At 34.8% G+C, this 25238-nt stretch overlaps 1 protein-coding gene and 1 long non-coding RNA gene across 4 annotated transcripts in view; one reads left to right on the top strand and one right to left on the bottom strand.

Moving 5' to 3' along the window:
• Positions 1-25238, top strand: part of LOC108767333 (protein FAM46C) — a 129904-nt gene that overhangs the window by 83586 nt on the left and 21080 nt on the right. The gene's annotated exons all lie outside the window — the stretch shown is intronic.
• On the bottom strand, positions 645-12890 carry LOC108767334 (uncharacterized). Its single transcript, XR_001940421.1, has 2 exons — positions 12764-12890; positions 645-712 (listed from the first exon to the last, which is right to left on the bottom strand). It is a non-coding gene; the product is annotated as an uncharacterized LOC108767334 (long non-coding RNA).

The following is a 25238-nucleotide window of genomic DNA, read 5'->3' on the forward strand; positions in this document are numbered from 1 at the left end:
CTATAAAAATGTGTTGCTCAATAAAACCAGAATGTTATGAACACAACTTTCACATGTATGTGGTTTGTTTAAAGCAAAAATATTAATATATGTGTTTTACGCCCTTACAACCTCCTTAATCTCTCCGTTTCCAAATCGACAAATCTACAATCTAACGGTCCGATATATAATACATATAGCCAGCAAAGTAAGACGTAAGTTGTGCGTGTGCACGGGCGTTCAAAACGGGTGACGGCCGTCTAAGGTAAAAGTGCATAATTAACGTCCGTCTAAATACGGCAGCTGAACCAAAAGATTTTACCTCGGACGCCCCGACTTCGTTGTGCAGGGCCAATTAGAGGCCGGCGAATTTCGAGCGTGGTGAAAAACGGCCCCGAAAGTGGTCAGGTTGAATTACGTTACCGCAAATATCTTTTCTTCTCTCTTTTTTTCTGTCCCGCCCATACCCCTTCTCTCTCTTTCCCCGCTTCTCTCCTGTCACTTCGCGCTTTCCTGCCTTATATCTTCTTTCTCGATCGACTCTCTACGACCGGCCTTGATGCTTATTTTTCTTTACCGTCACGATTTCGCCATCGACGACGATCACGTATCTCACGCATGTAAAACATGTCTCCTCCGCACATTTATGCATTTCTTCTTTTTTTTCTCTCTCTCTTCTTTTCGTAATGCAGAATTGGAGCGTGCAACGTTGCACGGTCGGTGGAAGCCAGTTCTAAAATTATATAGAAGACAGATGTAAGAAAACTTTCTTACGAAGCTGAAATTGACACTTCGCGTAACTTAAACATATGTTCTACTATAAGAACCGTCAAAGTTATATTGCTTCGAACAATTTTAAATATACAAAAGCACAGTACAATTTTTGCGGTTTAAGTTACCAAGACATCAAAATTGTAAATTTTAAAAGCACTATTACTAGTACGTAGGATCCTATTAATGTTTCAACAATATATTGACTTTAATAAAGAATACACAATTACGTCCGGATGTGTGTAGATAATATTAAATTTATTAATATAAACAGCGTGCTATTACTCGTAACGCGTTATTACGGCGTTTGCTATATATCGAAATGTCAGCATGCGTTAAAAGATAATACATAATATATAATGTATTAATTCCGCAAAATTACATATTCCAAGGCGATATTGCATAATAGATATAGTGCACAAAATCAGGATCTATAGCTCCTTGAAATTCGACAAATCGGCTTTTACGACTTTGGATAACGCCAATGTAAAGTACGGTGCTACGCTAAAGACGCAGCTTACGATTTCCAGATATATACATATTCGATAGATTTTAATGAGACTCAATTGTGCAAACGAATAGGAAGTCAGTAAAAATATATACGATGCAGAACTTGGATGTTGAATGTTAGAAGTCGCGTTCATTTCATAGCCTTTGGGTTGCCTTTTGTATGGTGATTCGTAGCTTCGCTGTAAGACTCGCAGAGAAAAGTGGAGCTGATCGATAAAACGAGTACGAGATACGCGGCGGTGGCGGCGTCGCGCGATTCGCGATTCGCGAACGTTTCGCCGATCAGTCCGCTTCGTTCTCGACATCACTGCGCTTTAATGCCGTAGTACGCTCTGGTTTAGCCCTGCAGAAGGAATGCGGCTGGTTTTCAAGGTTTGCCGGCACGTACCGGGACGTGGTATGCACGTGGAAATGCTCGCGCGAGTGGTGCGCAATAACCGATCTCATTATGATTGGCAAATCGTGCGTGAGCGTTGCTTCGGGCAACTGCGTTTTCTCCTCGGTCGCATGATTTTTTTTCTCTTCCTCTTCCCGCTCTGTCCGCATTATTTTTCTTTCGTCGTACGACGTGACTGAAGCTCTTTATGTATTTTTCTCTCGGCTTTTGAATCTGTAAAATGTAGGCTACAGAAATTCCTTCACGTTGCCTCTTCTTCTTCTAATTATTTTACGTGTTATTTTTAAAGCGTACTTTTGGTGTATTAAATATTTCCTTCTCTCGAAATAAAATAGAAAAACAATAAAATTTAATTTTATGAAATCTTTTAATACTCGGCACGCTTAAGCACATTTGAGTATCTAATTAATTCTGTAAAATTTCCTCCGGAGGTAGATCTGCCACGAAACATGTTAAAACCACGTCTCGCGTACGTATACGTCTCTTAGTACACTTTGAGATGCAGAGGAATTCCTCGGCGGATCAAGCGGTGCGCGTTAAAGCGCTACTCTCACCTGCGCGGTGCGGCGCGGCGCGTCGTTAAAGTGTTACTGTCCCTTTCTGCATCTATTTTACGGTTATTTCGCAAGCGTCACGTGTTGCGTCACGGAGCGCGCGCGCATTATTGCGGCGCGTTCCCCTCGCTGTTGAAATCCGCGCGAGAGATCGCTCGAGCGTCTGGCAAATTCGTTTCGATTGGGCCGAGCGGCGGCCGCGTAGAAAGACGCTGGCGATCAACGCGTCGTACGAAGCGCGCGTGTTTCTCTCTTGGCCACTCGTGGGAGGAGCCGGTTGCGTCTCTGTCAAGGCCCTCCGTGTGTGTATTCTTATCGAGGTGTCCCACATCAGCGGATCCGCGAGGTCGTACGACTCGCGGATGGCGAAGCCGACCTATGATCGCTCGACATAAAAACCACGCGACTCGGGAGGAATGCGACCGTAACGCGAATGTCCGATTAGATTATGAGATCTTTCCGTGAGACTGGATGACTTTGACAAACGGTTTTCCTCTGGAATTTTAATTGTATACGTATAAACTTCCGCTTGGCGAAGAACATAGTTAAATGGCTAACGCTCGTTTATACACGGAAAGAACAGTTTTGCTAAATACACAACCAATAGGAAATGGAGCCTATAACGGACCAAGCTGGTTCTTTGATGCTTGAATAATTCGATGCGAATTTATTTATTACGTATCAAATTCCGTCAAACAACGATTTTCTTCAGTCTTGAAACGCTATACGACAGAACCGTATAGTACAAATTAAATTACCTAGCGATCTAATAATTTCATGCTCATAGATATCTTAGAAAGATCCTAATAATGCTGATAAATATATTAAAATTCATAAACAATTTATTGGGAAAAATATTATCCCGGCCGGGAGTCGAACCCGGATCTCTAGGATTGCGTGTGAGCATCCTAAACCTTTAAACCATCGAGGCCTTAGTAAAGGCTTTAGGTCTTCAACAATCAGTGTATGTATGGAAACAAATTTTGCTAAAGTATCTATAAATTTAGTTAGATACAAATCTGAAAATAACTTTGTTTGGACCGTCATTATAATTATGTAGGACGCTTAAACTGGTGGCTGAAATATTAAAACTTTGCCATCAATGTCTAAGCTCGACTATTCTATAATTCTGTAATTATTTGGATAGATCAACTAAATTATTTTCAGATTTGTATATATGTAGCTAAATTTTTTAATACTCCAACAAAATTGTTCTTTCGATGTAGATTTGGTAGGTTTATTTCTTGTTTTGTACTGCGATATAATTCTTATATTACATATTTGATATTTCTGTATATATTTAATTTTGTATTATACACTTGTACAATTCGTTCGTTTATCGCAGTGATGGTCGAGTTTGACGTCAAATACCACGTAAAACAATAATGTCGTTCTTATCAATGCTATTTTTATGACACTGATCGGCACGGCCAATCTTTTTATTATACATGTGCAGCGAAACTCCATTTGTCAGTGTCTCGTTTATCGGTGTGACGTCAAAGTCGAGCTGAATTTCCTCAACGACGATGTCAGGCACTTGATACCTGTCTCGATCATCTATTTCGTAGATCAAAGGTCGATAACCGGTCTTTTTTCCGCTTATATTTAACTTACAATCATCTAATTTACATATGAGAATACACGGACCATTATGTCACGATATTTATCAGTTTTCTTATCTTTATCACATTAATCTTGCATGCGATTAAGCCAAAAGCTTGAAAATTGATTCTGCTAAAAGTAAAGATACAAATCTTTGAATATATGTGTGCATTACGAGCTAAATTTTAGTTGAAAAAAATACTTTAGAATTGCAGAATTATGTATAATAGTAATACTAATTAATGTAATGGAGACTTTTATTTACATTAGATTTATTAAAGTTAGCGTATAAATCTTTGATTAATGATCCTTCTTATCATCCTTCTTATCATCCCTAATGAAGCTGAACGATAAACAGGTTTGTTGTAATATCTTACTTCTTTATATAACATATTAAATCTGCACAAACAACAAAATGCTGTAACATCTAGAAAGAATCGCCTGTTTATGACAATGTCCCGCTTGAGAAATTTATGCGAAAGAGAGATCTCGTCTGTTTCATATTTTTATCTTATATATTTAGCACTTGCAATAAAAATTTGTATACTGTTCGAAAACTCTTTCGAATTCCTATCTCTGCTTAACGAATTCAATTCTATTGTACGGATAACGGATATCCATTTCGTATTTATTCGCTTGTTGAACGTTGCGATTGGATTCGTATCGCGAGACGGTGAGAGTGCAATGATTCGCGCGTTCTCAACGGCTCGGACGCTCGGAGAGAACGTCGAATCTATTTCCACTCTCGCTCCTTACCTAAGCGTGATCGAGCGAGAACTCGAAGAACAAAGAATATCGACTCTTATCTAAAGTGATTGAAATTTCTTTTTTAACGAAAAAGAAAAGCCAGCATATCTTTTACCGTTTCTATTCTTTCAAAATAGGCTCTCTTCAAATAAGATATAGCAGCTGAAAAAAACCGAACAAAATTTTTAGAATTTTTTTAAACTAGAATTATTACCAAATTGATTGTTAAATTTAAGAGCCTGATACGATATTTTTTCTCCAAGTATTAATTTATTCGCAGGTGTTGTTAAAATGATCAAACCAAAATAAACAGAACAATCCCAATGGTTGCGTTTAGAAACAATAACTTTGCAACTGTTGTAAGATTCTTTAATTGATTTGTACATTTATATTCAATAAGGAATTAAAGGTAATCATATAAAAGGATGTTACAACAGCTGCTTTTCCCGCTGAATGCGGCCATTTGCATCAAATAGAGTGGAAATATATTTCAACGTCATAGATCTAAATAAAATGCGAGTAGTATATACAAAGGAATACCTAACACCCAGGTTGCGTACCGATATACGCCTTTTGATGTGGGTTGAATTCTCTTGTATCATGTTTCTCATTCTCGACCTTATATCTTATTGTATCTTATGCATGAAGAAGTATCGAAAGGCTATATTTATCCGGCTCAAACTCTTGTTTCTCCGGTGGTTACGAAGTGTCGCGCAATGCCACGTAATCTCGGTTCGCAGCGCGGCGACCGTGATAATAAATAAAATAGCGACGGAGATAGGCGCGAAGAAATGGACCACGAAACGCGGACGAGCGATAAAACCTCTTCACACGTTTCACCGGCATCGTTTTCAAGCGGATTTCGAGTAGGCGGAATCCGCTCGCGCGCGTCCACAAATAAACCGTTGCCTATTATAGATACGCGATTACGTTCATTATGTAGCAAGCCCCCCAAGTCGTGAAAAGTTCTGTTTCTTGACGAGTTATATAACGAGTTTATCCGTACCTGACGTGGCGAATTAATGCTATAACCGCTGCGTTAACATTGTCTTCATGTATTATTTTAAAAATGTCTATGACTCTCGTAGATCGTAATGCTAGATTTCGATAACAGCGCCGATGATTAATGACAGTAATAATTAAATGCCGGCGTGGCATCGCGTTGCATCGCATTGCATAAAACGTCGTGCGGATGCGCTGGTTCATTTGCGACGACTTTATCGTGATACTTTGTTTTTCTTTTACTTCTCGTAACAAAGAGAAGCTAATCTCTACAAGCCTGACGACAAATTCGCGACGCCTTTAGAGCCCATCGCGGTAACGTGAGAAAATACCATTTCGACACGACGGACGACATTGTTCTACACTTCACACTCTTGTTTGCAGATGAAACGAACCTACTCATCGAGTGTTGACTCTACGTGCACGCCACTCATTAACTACTCTTACGAGTCAACGAGTCCCGAGAAGCTATTAACCTCCCGCGAGGCTGCAACGTAAATGTCAAATCTCTCGAAAATTATTACGTGACTGTCTTGATAAATATAACATTAACGAGCACATCCATATTGTTTGATACCCAGTTTATTCGATTATCTATTCTTTATGACTTTACTGGATAAACCGCAAATTTGACAAATTAAATTTACAAATTTAATGTATAAATTGGATGTAGAAATACACAGAATAGCGGGAATACTGATATTGAATTCTCGTCGACACGAAATTGAACTGTATAGATATGTATATATGATTACGCTGGGTTATGCATCTAAAGTTAGAATTATGTGAATATTTTTACGTATAATATACGCGTGACTTGGTACATTTTTAGAATGTTTGCATACTTAAGTGAAAGCGGCGATTAATTTGGAATCCTGTTTTATGTGAACATTGTAACAAGGACGTTCTATGTTAAACGTGGAATTTTAAGAAATGTAAAAAAAGGCATTGTGATATTATTTAACGCTTTCACGCTTGCAATCATCGGTGACAAATCGGTTGTTGTGTAAAACGGCAAACGACGGTGAAAGTATTAAGTAAGTTTGCTGACATTTCTTAATTCCATTTAATCATAAATAATTGTCATTTCTCGCTTTTTTGATGTTTGCAATTTTACAATCGCGATTTACGAAATGATTTTCTAAAAACAATCGATCGGGATCGATTTTATTATATCGGATTATATGGAAATAGCGAACGCTCGCGCGCTCAGATCTCGTGTACGCGAGCGTTAGTTTTATATCCTGTATCTTTCTCACCGATAGAGCTGGAGATATTTCACGCAGGCACGATCTGCAATTGGCTCCACAGAAACATTCACTTGCATTGGATTATTTCTGATGGCAATCAAACGTCAACACGCAGCACAAGAACAAATGAAAAGTAAAATTGACACAATACCGAAACTTTATAAGAGAGTTTCATGCAAAAGCTTTTTTACTGCACTGTAAAAAAATTTCATGTAAAATTATAATTGTAGTAAGTAATTTTGAGATCCACTATTGAAGATGTACATTTAATTATTTACATGCATGAGTTGCAACTTCTAAGTAAAATTATTTTTTTTTTTTATAAATATTAAACAATTTGCAAAGGTAAATTTCAAATTAAAGTTGAGTTTGTGTAGAAACATTACTTACGTAATAATTTACTTATGAACGTTACGTTCTATTTTTCTATAATAAGCTATATTATCGATAAGCTATATTATCGATGTACTACAAACGTCAAAATGCAAATGTAATATGTATAATATGATATTACTATTATGTTATATAACACTATAAAACTTTACATGAAAATTATAAAATACACTATTATTATTGTAATTTTTCGCCTAATATAAAGATATAAATATTTACACAATTAGAAAAGTACTAATTTTTGTATAAACGCAATTTTATACATTTGCATATATAAAATTATATGTTTATACAAATTTGCTATTAATTGTGTAATTTTTACACATATTATTTATGTAACTTTACATACTTTTTTTTAGTGTAGTCTCTATTGGATTAAATGTATTGAATCCAACTAGGCGATTTGGTCTTTGAACAATTTATGATCAAAATTAATTTTCTACATAATTATTAAGTTACTATTTTTTATCATTAAACCGATTTTTATTACTCAATTCATAATAAATATGTGACAGTTTATTAAAATATAATTTTATCTGTATTCATAATAGAAAAGAGGTCAAGTGTAATACATAGCATTAAAGGATAATATAAACAAATTTTTTAAATCTTTTATTCACATATTCATTATTGTGTTTGGCTTCGCAGAAGTTTTAACTTGATACGTAATCTCAGCGTTCTTCATTCTATATTTTCTATTCATTATTTCTCTCATTAGTACATTTTTAACGTGTCGCGTAAGGTGATGAATTCTCGCATTTCTTTTTAATGATAGATTTTAAGCAGCTAGACAGAATTGCGTGTGAAAAAGTGCAGAATGCGAACGAAAGATGATTATGGGCAGTCAGTCACAATGTACTATTGTGGCACGCTCTGGAACGTGACGTTATTCTTTTGTCACAATTTTGTCACAATTCTAGATTCGTGATATCGCCTTCTATTCAAAAAACTATCAAATTCACATTTTTTCAAAAATGAGTTATGTCGAACGGTAATAGTGTATACAGGAACGCATTTAAGGCTGGAGCGTAGATTTTTGAATAATGCATAGTGCATAAAAAAATCAACCAATCAGAGTCTTTTATTTTCGTGGAAAGGAAAGAAATGAAGAACTTTGATTGGTACATTATATATTATGCGTTATGCAAGACTCTGTGCTCCCATCCTTATTCTTCTTAATCTATAAAGAGAAGAAATGCTTAAGTGTTTAATCTTTTTTTCAACACGTGTCGATATCGGAATACTAATAAGAGGATAAATTATTTACCACATACAGTAATATATGAAATATGATTAAATTTTCTAAAGCTGACAAAATAAGCAAACAGAATTTCTAAACTGCGCCATAAAAATTTGAATTAATAATTTTGATTTTCGAAACACCGTTACGAGAAAGTCGAATCATATCGATTTGGCGACGTAATAATTTTCTGATGAAAGATCGCGATACTATAGGATTAAGGATTAACACTCACACACATCATATCCTCGTGTCATATGAAATCATCAAGTATCTTTCTCTCTTAATATCGAAAGCGAGAGGTGCCGTACTACGAGGCGAAGGGGAGATCCACTTCCTGGTTGGTATAACGTTCGCTTTCTTTGTTTCGTTTGAGAGCGAAATCTGTACGAGGCGGGAAAAAGACCAGCTCGAGCGCGTTCGAACGCTCATCGCGTGAAAGTACGCGAGCGCCTAGTTTATCTGACCGACAATGTTGCAGTATTACGGCTGCGCCAAGCGCCAGAGCCCGATGCTTACCGCGAACGTGACCTTTTTCTGGTATTTAGAATAGCCAAGGCATTTGCAGAAGACGCTCCGCCGCGCTCTCTTGCCGCACAAATCAATCTTCCATGGCATTCTTTCCCAGGATGGCATTAATGACGACGATGACAGAAGGAGCAACGTGCCGCGTCGCTGCTCCGTCTTCGCGAAATTCTCTCTTCGCTTCACTTCTCTCACGTTTTCCCCTCGATTTCGCCTTTGGCACTTTGCCACATCCACGAACAAAATCATTCACGCGATGGATGGATATACCTAATGATTTCAAACGCGACGAATTAATTTAATATGCATGATTCTACTGTTTGCTATTAATTTCCAATGTTTGCCCGACGCCTCGTGGAATCGATATTCGTGATGAATGGGAAATCCGCGTACACGTAACATAGTCATGCTACAACACAAATAAAGTAAGAGAGTTCTGTTTGAGATAATTGAGTGGCAATTATATTCATATCGGTCTGTACAGACTATTATCAAGATTCGCGGTCGGTTGCATAAGTGTGCGTAACGTTACCGGTAGTTTGTCATGGCTGGCGCAATATACCCAATATATTGTCGTTTATACTATTGAAAACATGGAAAAAGAACCTAGGTTCTTTCGTTACTTGCTTTCCTCTTTCTTCCCAAGGAACCTGCATATGCCTCGGTAAAGTATGATGTAGTGTAATGAAGGAATCCTCAAAAATAAGAAAATTATCACTTTAAATTAATATGGCACAAATATTTATAAGTAAATATCTTTATAATATTTATGAGTAAATATCTTTATTTTATATTTATAAGTAAATATCTTTATTTTATAAAATTACCTAATGTAAAATAATATAAGATTTGTATAGATTACGAATATCTTTGTTATATAAACGTATTTCCAAAATATTGACGATGCTAATCCGGAAATTCCGATTTATTTTATTCCGGATTTCCGCAAATTCGCACCTTGCTCTGGTACAATTTGATATGTGGAAAGCAGAAACAGAACTATTGTACTCCGCAGGGATAGAGAGAAGTTTCGTATCGAACGGAGACACCGTAAGAAGTTTATGTATTTCGACTACAAAGCGAATAGTATCGCTTTAAAGTCACTGTATAACCCCTAAAAGGGTTACTATAGAACGTATTATAGGAACGCGTTTCACTTGATGCTCGTAATGCTTGTGGAATTATTTTATCCATGTTATTAAACAATCAATTTAACATCATTAACTTTAACATCAAATGTTAAACAAGGACAAATAATGCTTGCGAGAGTTACGAGCACTAAATGGAACGCATCCTAGGTCGCACGACGTAATCATTGAAATAAAAAAATTACATTAGAAACATGCGCGAAACACCGCTCGATTTCGAATGCTATGCTATCGATCGACAAATTGATAACGACGCGAAGTTATGCTAATGGACAAATTGTTGTCGTTCGTCGGATTCCAATGGTATCTCGCGCAACTCGTATCGCCGATAAACCAGGGTGCTCGCGTGCCGCGGCCGAGGACATGCATTCATGTAAGTCTTTGATAGCTTTTGTGCAACATTGGCTACGTCGTAATGATCGCCGAGGCTAATTAGGTTGAGCTCCCAGAGTGTTTTAATTCCGATTGGCTTTAGTTAGCTCCATTTTTGGTGACGTTACTGTCGTTTGTTTAGCCATTTGGGACTAATGGACAGCAGACACGGTCCGTGAGTGAGTTACGAACGAATGCCACGAGTTTTTTTTTCTTTCTTTTCCTTGCGACTCCGATGAGAAAACAGCATGTACTTATGATAAATTGTTGCGAAGCGCTTTAGGTACATTTAATCAATCACGCCGATCTTCTATAAAAATGTGCATTTATTAATGAAAATAATAAATTTTCAGTGTGAGAAGCTTTTCTTGTTTTGATGAAAAACACAACGTAAGTGTTTTTAAAATAACATTACTTTGAGATGTGATACACACGATGTGTATCACATCTCAATTAAGAATGCCGAAATTTCTAATTGTTATAAACACATTTACGAAGTAATGGATGAATTTTTTAGTTTCTCAAACATATGTCGAATATTGTGCAAAATGATCAAGCAATTTCGCAAATGGGCACAATTATTTTCAATCGGCTTTGCCAGTGACGGAGGTCACCCATAATTATTTCTACCCGTAATTATTTCTTGTTGATAATAACTATAAAATTACAGCTGCGGCCGTTATGTTAATGTTTCGTTGAATATTGCAATGCGACTAACATAAGTTGACGTAAAGTCTAATGTCTGAATATAAAATTTTATTGGATATTGCCTAGATTTTATTGGATTTTTCTTTATATATAATTTTTCTATGAACAATTATTCGTTTAATTAATTTTATATAAAATTTTGCACTACTTTGTAATCGAACGTTAAACGATGTAAAACATTATTTGCAAAATGAGGATATTAAAAAGAATAGTTTTAGTGTATAATTACACACAGATTTTATTGGACAGATGATATTTAAATCGAGTATCAATATACAGGGTGAATCAGAATCGTTTGAACCAGCTTTTTACCCTATGAGAAAATAATTTACTGCACACGTTATAATTCAATTAGGTATGAAGTCGATAATTTTCTCATAGGATGAAAAATTGGTTCAACGACTCTCTGATTCACCCTGTATTATTAAAAATTAAAATGTAAAATGTTCGATATAATGGAATCGCATAATCTTTCATTATGCGCGTATCGTGCTACTTGTTGAAGATCGAGGCTGTTGCACCAGAGGTCGTACATCAAAATCGTCCCGTCACGTACGATGACAAGCAAAATGAAACTCAAGGAGTCGCCTTTCACGAAGTGTTTACGGTAGTGGAACAAGACATCGTCTTACTTTGACACGTTGTTTACGGGGCAGGCAATCTGATTCTGTTACAGCTACGCTTCGTAGTAGTTTGAATGGAACTTAACCGATTGCCCCTATATTTTAAGATGCATTTCCAATCAATATAACGCGCAATACACTTTACTGTCTTCATAATTCGATATAAATATATCGAGAAATAATAATTGTAATTTAGAAATATGGAGAGACGTAAAGTTTAGAAAATATAACTAAAATTTTTTTCATAAAATGCAAAATGAAATAAAATATGCAGTAACAGTACTATAAAGTTTGTTGAATTATGTAATGTTTATTTAATAACTAATTATTGGTTACGTGTCTATTATGGCTGAAATAATAATTCATTCTCTTGGTTCATATATTATTCTGTAATAATGTATTCTGTATTCTATATTCTATAATAATTAGATTATTAAACAATCATTAATTTTAGAAAGATTGGACTTTTATTTTGCATATTTGCATTACATGTTTTACTTGTCTGTATTATCACGACATTATCACGAGATCGAATTACGTAACTAAAACAAACGCGAATGGCGCTCAAAATATGCGATGTCGGTACACAATCTATAGATACAACACCAGCTGTTGTGATGTTAAACGTATTCCATAATGTTTCTTCAGTTATGCGTATTTAACGTTTTGGCATATCGCTGTGAAACGCAGTACAATTCGGTTATAATTAGCAGTGGGGGTAAATTTCACAGGCATCGCGGGATTCACAAAGGCTTATATAGACATAATTTCGCGCGAGGTGCTGCGTTTTACGAGGCAATTGTAACGAAGGTTGCACCGCGCGAAATGGCGCCATCGATTGTTTGTCGGTGTTGTAAATCCAATTGCCATTTTTCCGGTGTTCTATCGGAGATTTAATTTTGCTAATCGCTCAAATTTTAATAACTTTTTTTTTTTAAATACCTGCATCGATTTTTCTCCGGTTGTTTTGAAAAGAGATTTTCGACGAGGAGGCTATCAATCTCCAACGGAACACTAATTGAAAGGTGGTAATTGTATAGTTGTAAGTTAGATCCATTAAGTCTGTTTAGGTTGCTTGCACTTTTTGCACTCTTCGCTTCCTTTGTCTTCAACGCACCAATATAAACGTATATATCTCATTCTATAAGTGCAAAAATTTTTTGGGAATTTCAAGGAACACGAATAGACTTCTTGATGGAGCAGATCACTGAGCTATATGCGAAACGAATGGAAAGAGAAAAAGAATCGGAGAAAGACCTCCGAACAGAGAGAAGCAGCTTGTTTATGGACCAGCAGCTTTCATTCTGTTACATTTAGATTCCGCTGTGCACGTGCACCGGGTGGCATTGTTTCACTTTGGGACTTCCCTATTGCCAGAAACACACGGCCACTGTCTCGCCTGACACCGCAGCGTCACTTTATTGCGACGTTACGTTTCCACCATTAGTCACTGCAATCTCCCCACCAGCGAAATTGGGCTATTACCAATTCGCGCGTGTGTGTGCCTCACATTGGTTTAAAAGGAAGCAACGAAAGAACATGCGCGTGATTCTTTCGAACATAAATTCGCGTGTAGTAATTTATTATTCCTGTTATTTCTTGATTGAAGGACGTAATAACGATAATATAATATAGCGAATGAGAAGACACACTTTGATCAACGCGTATTTCTGTAAAATAATACATTATTATCGGAATCGTTTTATCAAGACATGTTATTATTAAATAGAGATAGATATTTAACTTTCTTCTTCTCATCATCGTCTTCAAATCAAAAATATACGCGAGCGACTGTGAATGCCTTTGGCAGTCCTGAAGATGGATATTGGAAAGACTTTCAGCGAAAATTACTATGATTAATGTTGCTTTGACTTGAAGAAACTGAAATGATATTACGTAACTTTCAGGAAGAATATTAGACATTGCCTGGTGGAAAAAAAAACACAAGAAGTACTGCATTCAAATGTTGAATTTAAATGTAAATTTTATTTCGAAAAAGAAATTTCTAGTAAATAACTATCAGTTCACTTTACAAATAGATAATTTTCTGTATAAATTATACAGACACAGGAATACAAATTTCTCTCTCTCTCTCTCTCTCTTTGTAGTTGAAAAATATGCTTTATACGTGCATTGTTTCTTAACAGCATAAATCTTGCAACATTTATTTTACGCCACGCTTGTTTTGTGTCACGTCGAAACTTATTGCCCACGACTAGCTGTTGCTTTTTTTTCTTTCTGGATACCGATTGCCAAGCTCGCTTGGACGGAAGTCTGATAATCGCATGTGCGTCAACAACATTCATGCTTGTGTGAGCCGTTGTTACGCAAGCTGAAGTTTTCAACCGTAAAGACTGGACCTCCTGATAACTACGAGGCTTCGGGCTAAATCGATAATCAAATATACATACTTGCGGCCGTTCTTACATCGCTGATTGGATAAATAGTGACGCATGGCGAGTATTTTCATTACAAGTTCTCTCATTGATGCTTTCTCGCTAAGATGTTTAAGAACTTTTTTTTTTTAAATCTTAGTCATCAAATTATACGTCTCTCTTGCGAAAAGTATTAATAATTTAAATTACGAATAATAATGCAGCAGCAATGAATTTTATAACTGACGACTAGCATCACGATATTTGCGTTTCTTTCAAGAAGTTTATAACCGCGATTGTGAGTACCAAGTAATATGTGGTTCTTTAAATATTGTTAATAAAAGTCTACAGCAGAGAGAGACGTTTTCTACATAAAATATTGTGCAGTAAAAATTTTGAACTTCCGGGATTTTTGTTACGTGATATAACAATGATTATATATCATGTCTATTATACATCAGCATTTGTCATATCTCGGTGAGATTTTCAGCAGGACGAATGTATGATTCAATACTTGATCGTGAATGGCGGATCTTCCGATACAATTATATGACATGTTCCGATTCTCGTGGATTCTTTAGTGCTTACTCATAGTCGGCACTCTTTTCGGTAGCTTTAAAGATCGAAGCCCCTAACGCAGATGTGACACTAGTGACATAGAGATTAATGCGAGTCGGAGTATTCCGACACGCGACGATGTTCGCCCACTGCGTTCACGATTGGCTCGTGGAACAGATGGAGGACGCGCGACGATAATTTTAGACATTAGCAGCATTTCCGTGTGTGTCAGTGGGTCACCTTATCTCGCAGGAATGCGTTTTCTCGCGGTGTACGCGCGGAACGCGACCCTCTCAAACGGAGGAGGCGTCGACCGTGAAAAAATACTAGAGCGTGTGCACGTACAAGACGTACATCCGATGAGTGAAAAGCGGTCGAATATCTGCAGATCCTTTTACGCAATTTGTGCAATTTCAACGTCTCCCACGAAATTCCGTCCGACGTGATAACAAAGCAGAATCAAATATCCTCTCGCATTTTCAACGATTGCAATTTATGCCAGCTGTCGTTTATAGAGTTTAAGATATTTAATTCCTATAATATAGGCAACACTTCCTGAGAGAAACTCGATGAAATTTCAGTCTTACTTAATTCTGATATTATATGTATATACAATATTTTGTTCAACGGAATTAGAGTTTATAATTTTTTAGGGAAATTCCTTGAAAGGAGAAATAGAGAAGCAGTTGTAGCTTAGTGTAGTGTTAATCTCTAGGAAGAGACAATAGAACTTAAAAGATTAGATATATCGACCGAGATTGACTTAATCTGCTGATCATAGTCCAATCTAACTTTATGATTTCACACTATCGTTAATCACACAATAAGGTACAGTATAATGACTAAAGTTCTATTTCACACGCGATACCACTTGTTATCTCAGAAAATTATCGTCGAACTGAAAAGCTTACTGCTGATTAATTGCTTCTTCCACTGGACTCGAAGACGTATTTCACACCCTAGATAACGTTCAATTTAAAAAAAAATATGAATCTCAGATCATGGGAGGCGTTTTAAATCCTCCACCCAAAATTATTTCAATGATTGAAACAATTTGAATAATAAAAAGTGCATCTTTGTCTGTATTCATACCAACCGAGCGCGCGGATGTTATTTCATTGTGCAGACTTGATCATGAAATTAATTTGCGTGTAATGAGCTCTGCTGCAAAAAAATTGTAGCTTATTTTATAGTTTGTTTGCCAGATGTCAGTCGTTAGCCAGGCGCTTCGTGAATGTAAATTTATCCGGTTGGGTAATATACATGCAGCCGCTCTCGCATAAACGTAGAAAAATAAACGCCACTTGATCCTTCGAATACGGATACCGCTCCTTCTCTCTCGCCATTTCCTGTCCTTGGCCGTATCTCATTCTCCGCGCGAGAGTTCGATCATGGGCTTCCCTTTCCTCCGAAAGGTCGCCGATCAACCTCGGTCAGATCCATCCACTCCGTCTCGTAAAAGGGATGCTATCGATGAGATGGTACAAGGCTACCCTCTTACAAACTGGATTCTCTCTCTCTCTCTCTCTCTCTCTCTCTCCTCCCCTCTTTCTCTTTCATTCCTTTCTCTTCGATTCGTCCAACGTCATTAATACGAGGGAGACTCTCGTTAATTAGTTGCCGAGTAATTTTCCTCAACTCGGTTTTAACAACTCCGAGACGAGCCGTAAAATCTATAAACCTATTCTGTAAACTATTTCAATCTATTCTTGGATCAAGAGACGTTTCTCTGTTCGTTGAACATCTACTTTTTCACTGACTTTTTTTCGTATAGTTAAATTTTTTGCGCTTATTAATTTTTTCTCAAATGTAGCTATGATGATTTTTTTTTAAATAATTTTTCTAATTGTATGAAAATAAATTTATTTCTTTTTTATATCATAATCCTGAAAATTTCGAAAAATAATATAAATTTCTATAATTAACTAACGTAAAATAATTTCAGTAATTTAACTTTACTATGTTGCGCGTACATTGTGTTATTTTTTAATTTCTAAATCTTTCTATTTCTAAAATATACTTAAGTGTTAGTTTCTTGAATGTCTTTTTGCTAATATATTTTTTCGCTCGGTATTGATTATGTTAAAACTGTTTTGTAATTAAACGTTTGAAAAAGATTAATTGTATCATTCTAAATTATAGTACAAGATGCAACTGCTCATAAAAGTATACTTAAAGATATAGCAATGAATTATAATTGGACTTACGGAACTTATTTAAAAAAACAAGCAAAGACGCTATGATAATTATACTCTGCAATATAACATAATATCGTTGCATGTACTCGAGTCGAAATGGTCTCATTAATATGCATGACGGTTATTTTTGGAAAAACGTAATCGCTGGAAGGAATAAAAGATTTAAAGAAACATGTTGATCTCTCTTGTTGTAAACTTTTGACCCTTGGATCACAGAATGCGAATCAATTGGTTCTTTGCGATATCTCTCAACAATTTCAGAAAAAGATACTTATAATATAAAGACAATAATGTAGTTGAATATTTTAAATCAATATATATCGATATGTATTATCAAGAATATTCGATACGTACAATAAATTTCAAATATTTTTAATTTATGCATTTTTTAGTGAATCCCATACGATAACTGTTTTTACTCAAAAACCTCTCGTGTATAATTACTTTCAGAATATTTAAAATATTTCATATTATAAAGAAAGAGAAAATACGATAAATAATTTCTGTCAAAAATGTTCAAGAAATTATTAATCCCAACTTTTTATATTTTTGTGATTAGATAGTACGAGCGAAGCTCATAGTTCATGCGTTATAAATAAATAGAAGTTCAAAAAACTACACGATAAATATCGAGTAACTTAGTAATAATCTTATCATTTCATTCCAACGATGTTTGAATAGTTAAGACATGAATTATATTTTTAAATACGTACAATTAGAGAAAAATAAAATTATTGTATAACTGCATAATAATTTTAAAGATAATACAATTACTGTAATTGTACGCGACACTTAATCGTGTACAATTCCAGACATCTGAAACCACAAATAGCTTGCATCACTTGCGCGACAACTGAAAGAAATCATGCTCATGAATAACAACAATATCTCCCATATTTTCAAATTAATGAAGGCTTTTAATGTTCGTTAATTACATTGTTGCTATATTTGACCTGATATACTGAGGTTATATATTTTCGATAAAGAACAAACAGCCCAAAGGTTGCTAATGGTATCGTAATGTTATTTGTTAACATACAACAACAATGATAAACGCGCGAGTTATCCTTTCTGATTACTTTGTGAAATTTATGTCATGACAAATTCAACCTTAATTGCGTACATAGTGGGTATTTTATGAAATTCCATATTATTGATATCAAAGATTTGGATTGCTGAAATATAAAATTAGGAAAAATTCAGCTCTATAAAGTTAGCAAATCAGCAGAATCAAATCGGACTTATCGGAATTTTTAGTACTCATTTTGTACTAAATTATACTATTAGTGATAATTTTGTACCGTGTGCCATTTCCAAAAAAATCGTGGCGGTGCTACCTTAATATTAAACTGGACCAATTTAAAATGAAAGAAAAAATGACGATGTTTCAAAAGTACACGGTTGACATAGAATGTCTCATAGATTATAAGTATTATATATATAGTATTATAAGTATTATATATATAGTAATAAAGTCCATTTTAAGGAGAAAACATGTAAAATATTAACTTACTTTCAATGGTACGAATTAATATAAATTCAGTTGTGTTAATTTTTGTACTTGTGTTGTTTTTTATGGTCCTACCAGTTTAAATATTAAACTAGCAGCGCCACTGTTTTCTTGAAAATGATATATAGTATAGAATTGTTTTCGGTAGTACAAAATAGTACAAATTTAATCCTATTGGTTTCTGATATCATTTTTCTTTTTCTCTTTTATTTTGAATTTGTTTTGTCACTTTAATATTAAGCTAGCAGCGCCACGATTTTTTTCGAAATGGCACACGGTACAAAATTATCATTAATGGTACTATTTAGTACAAAATGAATATTAAAAATTCCGACAGGTCCGATTTGATTCTGTTGATTTGGTCCTTCTTATAGTTTTATAGAGCTGAAAAATTCGATGTTTCACGCTGTTCAATTTTTGCTTCTTGTTATACTTTGAACGAGAATGATTCTTTTACGTAGACGCTTCCTCTAATCATAAGTTTATTTATCCCTCCGATTCGTATTTTATAAGGTATCAGAGTTGACATTATAGATGGTAACTGGCTTAGAAGTCAAAGGCGAAATATCATGGGTCATATGTTTTAAGTTACATACTACGTAATAATGAACGAGGTGATGGATATTAGACAAATAATTTTACCTATCTCGTACATATTATGTATCATACGATTTTATTTTCCCAGATTCACATTTTTAATTTAAAAAATAAATAATTTTTTTTGCAAAGTTAATAAAGCTCTCCCATCAAATTGTTGCCAAAGATATAGTTCGTTTTTAATATTAAAAAAAAATTTTTTTTAAATTTAATTTAGGGATTATGTATGACGTACATAAATATCAATTACTGAGGACTGTCTTAATAAATAGAATATTTTTTATTAATATATATGAGTGTCTGAAATCATAACGCAATTATCGCCGATATTCTTAAATAATAATTTCTTTAATGGATGAATTAATACGGTAAATAGAAATTGAAGCCGGTGTCAGTTGAAATTTCCATACCGCAGAAGTAAGATTATTATTAAATTCAATCATTCGAAAATCACGTTTCACTTTGAAACTATGTGTATAATATATGTATATTATATTCAAAACTTTGCTAATAGAACGTCAATAAATTCTCAACATATTGTCATTTTTTCGCATAGCTTCACGTGTATTCCTACTCACGTGACAGGTTCTACGAGCACACGTGGAGAGAGGAAGAAGACTTGTGAGGAACCGAGAGATCGAGAAAGAGCGATCCCAGCAAAGCTCCTTAGTATTACGTATTATTGAACTCGACTCTTTTAAAATCGAGGTCTTAGGGCACGACACGCAACGTCACTTTTAGCATTTGACGTTCAATGATTGTAATATTCAACGAGACAACCAGTCAAGCGGGAAATGTGTGCGAAGATACTTACGGTAAAAGCGCATTCGTCGTGTTACGTTATGCGATGTTACCGATATCGCGCAATTTATACGGCCTTGTCGCGTACTAGTGATTGGGTCGACCAAGACTGCACGTTAACATTAAGCTCACGCTGCATTGTTATAAAAATAGAGAAACCTATTCCGCAAAAATAGGAGAAGTAACGACGTGACGAGCCATATCGTGCTCCCGTGCGGCTGACGCGGTTAAAGCACAGATTTATACCTGCGAATTACGCCGCTCGTCCGTCGATGACACGTACAAACTTATCCGCGACACTTTCTCGTCGAGGCTCGAACAGGCTCTCGAGATGTCTCGATACTTCATGCTTCGAGCGATCCAATCGTTTCCAGTCATTACGCAATCGCGAAATAAATTATCATTCTAATATGTGCAATATATTTTAGTTATGTTTATCCTGTACGTGTATATATGTTAGTTTATATATTTATATGATGTTGCAATATATTGTTCAATAATCGGAAGCACAAATTGCTGTAACTATATAAGATTTATATTTATTCGAAATTAAGATTCTTTCCGTATCAATTATAATTCGAGATTAGAAATAAGAATAAATCAAATTAAGAAAGAGATATCATATTTTCGATCAAAACAGATCTCAAATATTTCGGCGTGGATACTAAGATGTTTAAAAAGTAGTTGGAATAGGTTATTAATTTTTGTATATATATATTTTTTTTACATTACACGATTATAATAAATTATTTAACGCAAGAGGAATGTACAATTTCGCGAAATAAAAATTGTGATAACGTAATAATCGCCACGCCAGGAAAAATTCGCTTTCTTAACAAACATTTAACTGGATCGCGCGTGGTACCTATAAATAGTTAAACTATATTGCAAATTTGATTGCCATGAAGAGATAATCTCACGTTGAAGTTATAACTGTTTTACTCTATAACAAGTATAATAGGAAAACTTGCTTCGTTTATACACAACGGCCAATTTTCGGATAAACAGGAATCCATTTAAAGTAATTTGAAAACGGTTCACTCCGCTTCCGTGTTCAGCACCTTCGGAAGTCTGATAAGAATTTGTTTAATAAGGTGAAAAGCAAAAAATTTTTATTACCATTAAATGTGATAATGATGCGTTCTATTTCACGCATGGTATACGCCATGATATATAATCTTATCTTTCTTTAATATTATATTTAGTAAACAAGGATATAAAATAATACATCATGCGCATCATGAATGAAACAAAACGCACTCATTGTTCTATCACAATTTACACCAATAATGATCGAAAGAGTACTTTGATAGTTTACTCGTGCTGAAGCCGTCGTGTAGGTACTTCACCAACGAAACCATCAAGAGTTTGTCTAACCTTGGCAAGGTCGTCCTTCAGGGTTTCTGCCTCTTTTATTCAAGATTCCTTTTTATTATCTCCCATGTATTTTCGCTCGCCCGTCCATTTTTATTCCCTTTCTCTGCACACTCCTTCACTAAACCAATCAAGTATATCGTTCATTTGCTATAATTAAAAAAATATTTTTGTGTTACTTGCAAAAAAAAAAACGAAAACCTAAAGAAAAAAAAGAACATTTATTCTTCTTAATTATATTATATTATATCTTAATCATATTATTACACCGAAATTGAATTTTAAAATTAATATTATTAAATTTTAGTGATTCCAAATATTCAAACTTATTTTCTTGAAAACTATTTTTTAAGTTGTATCGTTATAACAAATAAGCGATATTGTTTTCCCCTCTCTTCTCCGACCACGCGTTTCCTCTCTCTCACCATCGCATCAGCATGAGTTGTATTTTGCGAAAATAACAGAGAGACACAACCTCAATCAAACGTGACATCAATGTTTCGGCGCGTCGACTAATCATTAATTTAACGGTTGTTTCCTTTCCTGCGCATATAAGATCACGAATTTCATCGTCTTCTTTTCGGCTTTCCCTTTCAACGCTGTATCTTAATTTAATTTAATCAAAGTAGATTTTATGCACAAAATGTCTTTGAACTTATAATGACAGAAATTTTTTATTTCTCAAGATTATTATTTCAGTTCATGATCGTGTTTCAAATCCGATAAACTGAATCGACACACAATGGACAGAACTTAATTGTATTTGTATATTCTCATACGAATATTGCTAAATACCAAGACCTGTTTTAACCGAAAATTGTATTTTTCTTTTTTATTTGTGTCTTTCCACTCTCATTTAAAAAAACGTTTATCGGGCTTCCCAAAGAACTGTAATAATATTATAGGTACAGCATATCTCGTCTGTAACCTGATTAGATTTCTATTTATCGGAAAAGTGATGCTGGAGATGATCGTGTTTTTATGAGGCAATTCACACTTTAGATATAACGTTACGATTAATATCGCGACACTTCTTTTAGATTGGAATGAAATAGTATTTATACCGTATATATTTTTATAAATTTTATATTTTTATAAAGTATTATTACCATTTTTAGGGGATAGAAAAATAATGGTATACGAGATAAAACACTGTATAAATAAAAAGAATATTATTTTGCCATGTCAGTATTACATATAATAAACAGTATCTTATATGCTAACTATGTTGATTTAATAAATGACAAAAAGTAAAATTTCAATGCATTATCTATTATTACGAAAGATATTTAAAAAACTTTTTTATAACTTGAATCTTGACTTCTGACTGTATATTCGCAATGAAATACTTCGACATATGGGTTAAAAACTGTATGCTAATTTATGATAATCGTCGCGTTTAATATTATAACTGTTACATTGCAAATCGCGTTGCGTCATGAAGGTCTAATAAAATGAAGTTCAAGGACTTCGATGAATGTCGCAACGTGTATCTCGTAGCTGCACAACAGTCGCGTAATTGTGAAACCAGTTTTGCATAAAGTTTGTAAATTCTGATTTCTAAAAATAGTACACATGTTCGATGAGCGCATATGCATTTCGCGAATATAAATGTGCTCGAAGATAAAGCAAATGTACAAATTAAATGATTGTATAATGATAGCAATTTCAGAGTTAATTTCTCCCTTTAAAGTAAAAATTTATGTGGGAGAGCGCTCTCTCTCTCTCTGTCTTGTGCGCGCGCGCAATCCGAGTTAATATCGAATCCTTTAGCAATTCTATTAATACAAAAGTAGGCAATAAATTTGTGTGTTCTACGTTCAAGATAGCGAAACGGATGCGCGTGTTTAACTTTTAAATGCACGATTCCTCAGTGAATCGGGACGTGTTTACGACCTGGGAATTATCCGGCAGGGAGATAGTTATACGTGGAAAAATTATGGCAAGTTGCACGATAAAAGTTGCCCGCAAGGAGACAAAAAAGGGTACGACACGTGACGAAGGAGTGGGATGTATCAGCGCGAACGCTAGTCAACGTACCGAAGATCAATGACCAATGACGTCACGGTCGGTTTGCGTTGCTCGTGCACGTAACCGCTCGCGTTACCACACACGCGCGTATACCAAGTCATACGCAGCCCGCATACGCACGTATCACGGTAGCAAAATAAATACGAAGTGTCTCGTTTCATCTCTCAGCTAGACTGCCTTTTTTTTCTCAAACCGCATCAAATGATGCCATTTCACTATCAGCGAGTTCTCGTGTTTCGCTTTACGCTTCTTAACCCAGCCCTCTCGCTCTCTATCTGTTTCTTTCATCATCTCCTATTGTTCATGGTTTCTTATGTCACACTGCTAGATATCAAAGGAACAGCCCAATCGCTCGAGTTACATAACACTTTGTTATTTTTAACTTTCATTGGTGTCAAAATGTAAAATGATCCATTTCTGTGGTTAATTTCAAAGTAAACATCGCCTATATAACATATACATTTAATAAATAATAAATTCTAGATAATTGAGTCAAATTTAATACACTTATTTTAATTAAATTATTTAACTTCATTGATTTAATTAAATTAACGACATATTGAATAGGAATAGTGGTGATATATAAAAATAATTAAAAATAACTCAAATTAGGTATATTTTGACATTATGATTCAATAGTGCATTTACGAGAAAACTCTCTCTCTCTCTATTCTTATACGAACTCGTGAAAATACGTGATCCGTTCAAAAAAAATCTAGCTTCGAATTTCAATAAAATGTTGAATATCCTTTTATTACTGAATTTTTGTTTAAATATTTTATTTATTTTCATGTAACGAGATAGCTCTCAGTTATCTTAATATACCTGTATATTGTATTAAAATCAACAATTATTAATCATTTCTTTTTCTTTATTTTGTAACAGTATTTTATTCATAAATTATATAATATAGTTATAAATATATAACACATTTAATAGGTTTTCTTATACAATTGTAAAGCATGAAAATTAGAAACAATTCGTACTCATTTCTTAGAGCACTCTTATCCTCCTCCCCTCCCCTCTTTCGCAGTTTATATTTTATATGAGAAAGAACTACATGTGTTGATGATATTCTCATCATGCAGATGATATTCCCACGTAGAGAAACCACGCGAATTATATAGTTTACAGCAATCCTGGTCGTTTATATGTGTAATCTACGTGTAGATTATCTAAACTATTATTTCATACTAGTCCCGAGCATTTCTATGCACAAATAATAAAAGCATGCGTGGGAGAGGGAGAGTTTCGGCGTATATGAAAGATCACAGAATATCACAGATTAGATTTTTTTTCACTTGCTTTGAAGTTAGAGATATCTCGTTATTCCGGTTATCTCGAAGGCGTCTCTCTTCAGTAGACAAAAGTAGTCTGTCATTGCGGTGTACATAGTCATCTCGTGTAACATTTTTCTTTCCATTCCTTCAAAGACACGTCGACTTCACAGTGGCATGACAATTCTTGTTCGTATTTTGAGTTATCGATAAGTGAGATATACTCAAAGTACTCGACAGTACAAACTCAGCTGATGCCGCGTGGTATCGAGAGAAAGGAATTCAAAGCTGAAAGACTTAGATTACAATAGATCAAATGGATTGAGTTTTTGTTGGTTATATTCAGAGTGTATCTTTAAGATGTGTATGCTAAGTGTTTTTATAAATATCAAATTCAAAAAGAAATTTACCATTATATTATACTGCTATCATACTGTAAGTATAAAAAAATAATTATCTCTGTAAATACGATAACGACTAATAGCTTTTAGACCGATTCATTTTATTTTTCTACCTTCAGGCGAGAGCATTTCAATTACGAACATTCGTATCTGATGTATAATTTAATTTTCTGCAAATTCGTGAATTGCGTGCCGGCGCGAGGGAAAAACCCCGTACCGCATTGTCTTTCTATCATTCAATCTGACGCACTTTACTTAACGTTTTCGACATAATTGTATAGTGTCTCACGCGTTT

This window comes from Trachymyrmex cornetzi, unplaced genomic scaffold (genome assembly GCF_001594075.2).
Source record: "Trachymyrmex cornetzi isolate Tcor2-1 unplaced genomic scaffold, Tcor1.1 scaffold67, whole genome shotgun sequence".
NCBI classification, from domain to species: domain Eukaryota; kingdom Metazoa; phylum Arthropoda; class Insecta; order Hymenoptera; family Formicidae; genus Trachymyrmex; species Trachymyrmex cornetzi.